Here is a 9306-nt window from a genome sequence, read left to right as displayed (position 1 = left end):
TATCATTTTTGGTTCAAATGCCCCTCCATTCTAGAATGTTTTAACTTTGAAGAAAAAAAATTGATCGATTTGGTATGCTTCAAATTTGTGTCAGCCATATAGTGAATGTGATATATCTCTTCATTGTAGTAACTTATGCTTATGAATGACTACTTAATTTCTAGGAACTATTTCAAGGAAAAGCAAAAGGATTTGACGTGGAGAAGGCTCTTTTGGCAAAGTCTGTTCGTGATTTTGAAACAGCAATATCTATGGTATCATATGGGTTTGAGGCACTAGAAGATTTTTATTCTGAGTCTAGCACAAGAGATGTGGTTGGGAACGTGAAGATTCCTGTTCTCTTTATACAGGTCAAATTTATTTAATTTAAATCTAATTTGCTTTAATTTTTGTACGAGATTAGTCATTTCTTGTGTTTGCTTAATGTTTAAAAATCCTTCTGTAGATACTCTGCTTATTTCAACAAAAGAATTTCGTGGCTTTTTTGGGATTAAGATTTTAGGTGGAAAGAGATGATTTACCTAAAATTTACTTTGACGCTTTGCTAAGTTCTACCAAGTTTCACTTTAAAAATAAAAAGAGAAGAAAGATAATGAATATTTTATTCCAAGAAAATTTCTGGAAACTATTTGCTGCTGGAACAATAGGACCTATGAGCTATCATTGTTGAACTTTCTTAGCAAATAAGGTTGCAATGTTCTTATTTTTTTGTTTGGAACAAGCTCATCACAGATACTTTTATTACTTAATATGAAATTATCAACCCCACCACGTCACTGGCAATAAAAAAGGTCTAACTAGTTGAAAATCCGTTAATTTATCAGAATGACGAAGGGATGGTGCCACTATTCTCTATTCCACGCAGTTTGATAGCAGAAAATCCATTTACAAGCCTGCTCCTGTGTTCTTGTATGCCATCTAGTGTTATTGGAAGTGGAAAATCTGTTACATCCTGGTGCCAGCATCTTACGATGGAGGTAATAGCCTTTTTAACTTTCTTGGGATCTTATCTAAAAGTAGGGCCCTCTTTTGTTGTATTGACAACATAAGTGTATGATATGGGTTCATCATTGAGTTTAATTTCCTTTCTTGTCTAACTTTGACTTTTTTGAATCACTTATGATTGTTCTTCGTGTTGATTGAGCCTTGTTCATCTGTAGATAAAATTTCATCTATGCAGAGTCCATGTCTTGCAAATGGGAAATTTTCAGATTTTATTATTATTCAATATCGAAGGAAGTGTATATTTCTTTCTTTCTTCTTTTTATTTTTTTTTATTTTTTAATAAAATGGGATTCTCCTGTAATTTGTTTTTTTTTTTTTCTTTTTTCTTTTTTCTCTTTCTAGAAGTTTCAGTTCCATAATGCAGGCCAGCTACATGATTTTGTTTCTTATGGAGCTCTGTCAAAATTTAAATGATTTTAACTGGTCTGTACATTATTGTAACAGAAAGGTTACTGCCAAACTGAATATAAGAGAGAAAATGGAAGAGAAAGAGAGAAAAGGAACTACTTCTTCTTATTGAATGAACTTGGCCAATTCGAGATGGCAAATCTCCTCACAATGCTTTTACAATTCTCCAAAAAGATACCTCCTCCTTGCACTTAACCAGCCTTATATAGGCTTAACAATTAAGGCAATTTGGTTACAATCTGTTTACAACTAACCACACAACTGCACAACTAACTCTAACAGCTTTCTTCCACTAACTATAACACCTTATTATACACATGCAGCAATGCCTCCTAACAGAATTAACTAACATGCTTCCTTTCCTCCAACTTCTCCTCTCTTCTGCAGCTCACGTGACATAGCCTTCCCCTCTAAAGCACCTTGCCCACAAGGTGCGGGTAAGCATGCTGTAAAGCAATTAAGTCTTCCCAAGAAGCATCATCTACAGTTTGGCCCACCCGCTGCACTAAGGCTTCAGTAATGGCTCTAGTATCCTTCTTTTTGCACCTTCTAGCCAGAATTTTCAAAGGTTCTGGTTGGATGACCCCATGCACATCCACTGGAGGCAGTTTAGGAAGATGAGAATTTAGGCGACCAAGCTTCAACTTTAACTGAGACACATGAAAAACTGGGTGAATTCAACCTTTCCCACCTTTCTAATGATTTGGAATGGTCCATAGAACCTAGGAGATAACTTCAAAGACTTCCGAGTAGCTACTGAATGCTGTCTATAGGGCTGCAGCCTTAGATACACCATCTGCCCCACCTCAAATTCCCTCTCAGATCTTCTCAAATCAGCATACCTCTTCATCCTCTGCTGAGCCTGTTGCAGATTGCTCCTTAACAAGGATAGAATCTGTTCTCTGGATCTAAGAACTTCATCGACAGCTTCTAAATTTGTAGTCCCTGGAATGTAAGTGAGCAACCGTGGAGGAGGAACACCATAAACAGCTTCAAAAGGTGTCATTTTGGTAGAAGTATGCCATGTAGTATTATACCAATACTCTGCCCATGGCAGCCAAGACAGCCACTGCTTAGGCCTATCTTGTACAAAACATCTCAAATAAGTCTCCACACACTTATTGACAACTTCTGTCTGCCCATCAGTTTGAGGATGGTAGCTAGTACTAAATTTCAAGGTAGTACCTTGAAGCTTGAACAACTCCCTCCAAAAAGCACTAGTGAAAACAGGGTCTCGATCTGAAACGATTGAAGTAGGCATGCCATGTAATCTAATGACACTTTGCACAAACACTTGAGCTACTTTAATGGCTGTAAAGGGATGTGATAGAGCAATAAAATGGCCATACTTAGACAACCTGTCTACTACCACCAATATGACTGATTTCCCTTGAGAGTTAGGTAACCCTTCCACAAAATCCATAGACACATCAGCCCAAATTCTGCTAGGAATGGGAAGAGGCTGCAACAGTCCAGCAGGAGACATATTCTCATACTTAGCTTGCTGACAAACTTCACATTCTCTAATAAACTTCTTGAGGTCTTTAGTCATCCCTTTCCAATAAAAATCCCTCTTGGCCCTATGTAAGGTCTTTTCAAACCCTGAATGGCCTGCAATTGGATCACTATGCACAAAGTGCAAAACTTGTGCTCTTATGGCCTGAGAACTCCCAATGCAAATCCTTTTCTTATAAAATAACAGATTGTCCTTAAGGAGAAATTTTGCTGGATCCAACTCCCCTTTTGACCATTGTTCCAACAAAGCTTTCAGCTGCAAATCCGTATCATACTCAGCTCTTAAATCATCTATCCAACTAGCAGTAGGTATGGATAGGAGAGACAAGGTTACCTCAGGTTCCCAATCATCCCTTCTTGATAGGGCATCGGCTACTCTGTTTTCTACTCCTTTTTTGTACTCCACTGTGAAGTCATATCCAAGCAACTTAGTGATCCATTTCTGCTGAAAAGGGGTGCCCACCTTCTGCTCTAAAAGAAATTTCAGACTTTGATGGTCTGTTTTAACAATGAATGGCCTCCCAAGCAAGTAAGGCCTCCACTTTTGAATTGCTGTCACTAAAGCAAATAATTCCTTCTCATAAGTGGACATATGAACAGCTTTCCCTTTTAAAGCTTTACTTAAGAATGCTATTGGCCTATTAGATTGCATTAGAACTGCCCCAATTCCCAAGCCACTAGCATCACACTCAATCACAAATGGCTGGGAAAAATTAGGAAGAGCTAGGACTGGAGCTGCTGTCATGGCAGCCTTAAGGCTATTAAAAGCTTCCACAGCTGATTCCTCCCAAGAAAAAGCATTTTTCTTCAACATAGCTGTCAATGGGGCTGCAATAGATCCATACCCTTTAATAAACTTTCTGTAGTATCCAGTAAGTCCCAAAAATCCTCTCAAAGATTTAAGATTTTTTGGAAAAGGCCACTCCACCATAGCTTGAATCTTCTCATGGTCAGCCTTAACTCCTGAAGCAAAAATCACATGGCCAAGGTACTCCACCTCATTACAAGCAAACTTGCACTTGGACATCTTAGCATATAACTGATGCTGCCTAAGTAAACCCAAAGTAATCCTTAAATGTTGTTCATGAGCTTCGAAATCTTTACTGAAAACCAGAATATCATCAAAAAAAACTAAGATGAATTTCCTGAGAAAAGGTTTGAAAACTTGATTCATAAGACTTTGAAAAGTAGAGGGAGCATTAGTAAGACCAAAGGGCATCACTAAAAACTCATAATGACCCTCATGAGTACGAAATGCAGTCTTATGGATATCTTCCTCCACCACCCTAATCTGATGATAACCAGATTTCAAATCCAGTTTAGAAAACCACACAGCTCCCCACAATTCATCTAATAGCTCATCCACAACTGGTATAGGAAATTTATCTTTAATAGTTACCTGATTCAAGGCTCTATAATCCATACACATCCTCCAACTACCATCTGCCTTCCTTACAAGTAACACTGGAGAAGAAAAAGGACTCTGGCTGCATCTAATAACTCCAGTCTGCAACAATTCCTTTACAATCTTCTCTATCTCCTCCTTTTGGTAAAAAGGGTATCGGTATGGCCTCACTGAAACAGGTTGTGCACCTTCCTTCAAATGGATTGCATGATCATGAGACCTTTTAGGAGGCAACTCCTTAGGATCTGCAAAAATATCTTCAAATTCTTCTAATAACTGAGCCATAGGATTAACTTCCCTGTTCTGTTTCCTCCCATCTTCATTCCCTTGCTGCTGGTTCAAATCATGACCAAGAATCTGCAACAAGACACCCTTGTTCTCACCCCTAGTCAGTTGAAAAGATTCATCATCTTCTAAACTAACATTCATAGTGGCAGCTAACCCTTCCAGTAAACAAGTCCTTTCCTTATACACAAACTGCATAGTGAGACTAAGAAAATCCCATAAAATAGGCCCTAAAGTTCGTAACCACTGAATCCCTAACACCATATCACAACCAGCCAAAGGTAAGATAAAAAAATCAATCACAAAAGTATAACCTTGCAACCGAACCTTTGTGTTTTTACATTTTCCAGGACTTACAATCTCATCACCATTAGCTACCTTCACTTTGATAGATTCATGAACCATAGGTTGAATTCCCATCCCTTTAACCTTTTCATGATCTAAGAAATTATGTGTACTGCCAGAATCAATCAAGACTATTATCTTGTGATTATTTATCATACCTACAATCCTCATAGTCTTAGGAGTAGGATTTCCAATAATTGCATGTAAAGAGATTTCAGGAAACTCTTCCAAAAAAAAATCACCTGGATCTGGTTCTTCATCAACCTCTTTCAATTTGTCCACCTTCTCTTCAATCTCCTCAATCAAGAACAATCTTGGTGAAGCACACACATGACCATGGCTCCACTTAGCATCACAGTTGTAACATAACCCTTTTTTCCTTCTTTCCAGCATTTCAGCATTAGAGATTTTTTGCACTGGTAACACTGCCTTACCAGAAACAGGAGGATTAGCCTTGTTCTGATTATTACCATTAACAGAATTCTCAAGACTCTTTTGCTGACCAAAGAGATTAGTTTTTCCTCCCAAAAATCCAGTACTCTTACTCTCTCCCCCAAAACTTCTGACAGCATTATTATAAGTGAGTGGACTCCACTGTGGTTTACTGCTTTTTCTGAAATTGAACACATAATCCTCTTGTATTTTGGCTAAAGAATAAGCATCAACTAATGCCTTAGGTTTAAACATCTTCACAGCCAATCGAATTTCATCTTTTAAACCCCCCATAAAGCAACTCAGTTTATGTGCTTCAGGTAAATCAGCTACTCTATTAGCCAATACCTCAAACTGTTTTTTATATTCCTCCAAAGATCCTCCTTGTTTCAACTTTGACAAAGTTTCCATAGGATCATCATAAGACCCCATACCAAATCTAGTCTGTAATGCTCTAGCAAAATCATCCCAAGTAGCAAAAGAATTTGATTTATGCAATTCTTGAAACCAAATTAAAGCTGTACCTTCCATATGAAAAGCAGAAATCTTTAACCTCTGACAATCTGGTGTAGAGTAATGATCAAAAAACTGCTCAGCCTTGTAACACCAATTCAATGGATCCTCCCCATCAAATTTAGGAAACTCCAACCGAATGGACTTAGTATGGAATCCATCTCCTGCTTGAAACCCTTCACCCCCTGCTGCATGATTCCTTCCTTTTGAGGTTGAGCCAAAATTTGCCTCCATAGACTCAAAAGAAGAACTTTTATCTTTTGGTTCTGGCGCCCTCTTTGTCTCCTGGAAATATTTCAGCAGTTGAGCAAATTGTGCATCCTGCTGCCTCATATGCTCCTCCTGCTGCCTCATATGCTCCTTTTGCTGCCTCATATACTCCTCCTGCTTTCTAGCATGTTCATCATGCTTCCACTCATTACGATCAATCCTTTCATTCAACTGCTCCTGAATAGTTTTATAAGCTGATACATCATCCTGTAACTTTTTAAACTCCTTCTTGAATTGCGCTAAATCAGATTCTTGCCCCATAGATCTAGTTTTCATGAAAAGAAAAAACAAATGGCTTTGATACCACTTGTAACAGAAAGGTTACTGCCAAACTGAATATAAGAGAGAAAATGGAAGAGAAAGAGAGAAAAGGAACTACTTCTTCTTATTGAATGAACTTGGCCAATTCGAGATGGCAAATCTCCTCACAATGCTTTTACAATTCTCCAAAAAGATACCTCCTCCTTGCACTTAACCAGCCTTATATAGGCTTAACAATTAAGGCAATTTGGTTACAATCTGTTTACAACTAACCACACAACTGCACAACTAACTCTAACAGCTTTCTTCCACTAACTATAACACCTTATTATACACATGCAGCAATGCCTCCTAACAGAATTAACTAACATGCTTCCTTTCCTCCAACTTCTCCTCTCTTCTGCAGCTCACGTGACAACAAGATAATGTTATCCCTTGGTGGAAGGCTCCTTCAAATGGTGTGTACAAAATAAATTGGGATGTAGCAATTGACAAATCCAGGAAATTGATGGGTGCTGGCATAATTGTTAGGGATGCAATGGGGAAGGTTCAGGCATCCAGCTATGAATATATAGGGGGGTGGGCAAGGGCGCCAGCCCCTGGTAAATTTTTTTTAAAAAAAATTTCTCAATGATTTTTAAGTCCAATTTTTCTACCCCTAATGCTTCAGCCCCTTCAAAATATAGCCCAACCTAAGCTTTATGAGTTATTAAAATTTTGTTTTTCTTATTCTGATTAAAACAATATTGGCATTTTCTAGGTGTTTTTTATATATATACTTTGTGATTTTGTCAAGCATCAACGAGTTTCAATAGATTATTGCCAATCTCAGGTATGTTATTTGTTATGGTTTGTTCTTTTTATTCATAGATTTTTTGTTAATTTGTTAAATTAAGAGCTATTGAAATATGCTTATAATTTTATTATAAGCCATGAATTGTTTAGTGTGAGAAGTATTAAAACTAATAGATAAATAAAATTTTCAGGTTTCCGAAAAATCTTAGATTGCATCATGAGCAAGTCAAAAATAATTGATGCATTTTTTAAGAAAAAGATGTTGATTCAAAGTCTAAAATTTCTTCCTCGACATCTAATCCTCAAACTTTAGCTATTGAGCAACGCCCTTCTAAAATGCCAAGAATTGAATCTCAAGTAGTTGAGTCTGTTGATATTTTTACTCTACAACATGATCCAGGGTTACGTCCTCAAATATGGGAATATCATATTAATCAACAGAATGAAATTATACGTGCTTATTTGAAAGCCGGTCCGTATAGATTCATTCATTCTGATAGTTCTGAATATCTATTTTTGGGAAATGAAAAAAATCGTCAAAGATTTTAATCATCTTGGTATAAGATGTTTAATTGATTAGAATATTCTTTTGAAAAAAGATGCTGCTTATTGTTTATCCTGGTATCTTTTCACTAAAAAGCCAACCGAACGGTTTGGAGCTCATGCATTTTCTATTAAAGGATTTCGTAATTGGAAGAAAGTTAATGATGATATGCATTGTGCTTTTTTGGTCTATATAGGAAATGTGTCATGTTCACCTCATAATAATGCTGTTAAGTATTGTTTCAGTTTGATGAACCAATCTCAACATGTTGATAAGGTGATAGATAAGCAAACTTCAGAAGAAAAATTGAAGAATCGATTGCGATTGAAGACTTTAATCGATTTTGTTTGGTATTTAACATTTCAAGGATGTGCTTTTAGAGGTCATGATGAAGATCCTGATTCAAAAAATCGTGGCAATTTTCTTGAATTGATAAAACTTATATCCATTTACAACGAGGATGTTGCTAAGGTTGTTTTAGAAAATGCTCCACAAAATGCAAAATATACTTCACATCATGTCCAAAAAGAAATTGTAAAGAAATTGGTACAAGATGAGTCTAAGAAATTGGTAATTCAAAATTTTGCATTATTGTTGACGAGGCACAAGATGAGTCTAAGGGAGAACAAATGGCTATTGTTTTGAAATTTGTTACCAAAGATGGTTTCATACGAATACGATAACGCTATTTGATATTGTCCATGTTAAAGATACATCGGCAACAACTTTAAAGGATAATATATATTATGTTCTTTTTCAAAATCGTCTTGATATTCAAAGTAGTTATGGACAAGGATATGATGGTGCTAGCAATATGCATAGTAAATGGAAAGGATTGCAGGCATTATTTCTTAATGATTATCCTTGTGCATGTCATGTTCATTGTTTCGCACATCAATTATAATTAGCATTAGTTGCTACATCTCGAGAGGTAGTTTATGTTCATGAGTTCTTCTCAAATTTGAATTTCATTATCAATGTAGTTGGTGCTTCATGTAAACATCATGGTGAACTGCAAGATGCTCAAGAAGCAGATATCACACATTTGATAGCTATTGATGAACTTGAAACTGGAAAATGAGCTAATCAAATTGGTACTTTGAAACGAGCTGGTGATTCTTGTTGGGGTTCTCACTTTCATTCTATTTGTAGCCTACTAAGGATGTTTAATCTTACTTGTTCAGTGCTTGAAAATATTATAAAAGAATAATCAACTTACTCTCAACATGGGAATGCTAATACTGCTTATAAAATGATTACATTATTCGAATTCATGTTCATTTTACATTTGATGAGGGAAATCATGTGTACTGCCAATTGTCTTTGTCAACATTTGCAACAAAAATCCCAAGACATCTTGAATGTTATACAGTTAGTTTCTAATACAAAAGAACTTCTCCAAAAATTGAGAAATGAAGATTGGAATAATTTGCTTGAGAAAGTAGTCTCTTTCTCCAAGCAATTTGAAATTGACATTCTAAATTTGAGTGCTCGTTATGTTGAAGGCCGAGGTCATTGTCAATGGGAT

This window comes from Corylus avellana, chromosome ca4 (genome assembly GCF_901000735.1).
Source record: "Corylus avellana chromosome ca4, CavTom2PMs-1.0".
In the NCBI taxonomy this organism is placed as follows: domain Eukaryota; kingdom Viridiplantae; phylum Streptophyta; class Magnoliopsida; order Fagales; family Betulaceae; genus Corylus; species Corylus avellana.
Note: the sequence above shows the minus strand (reverse complement) of the source record.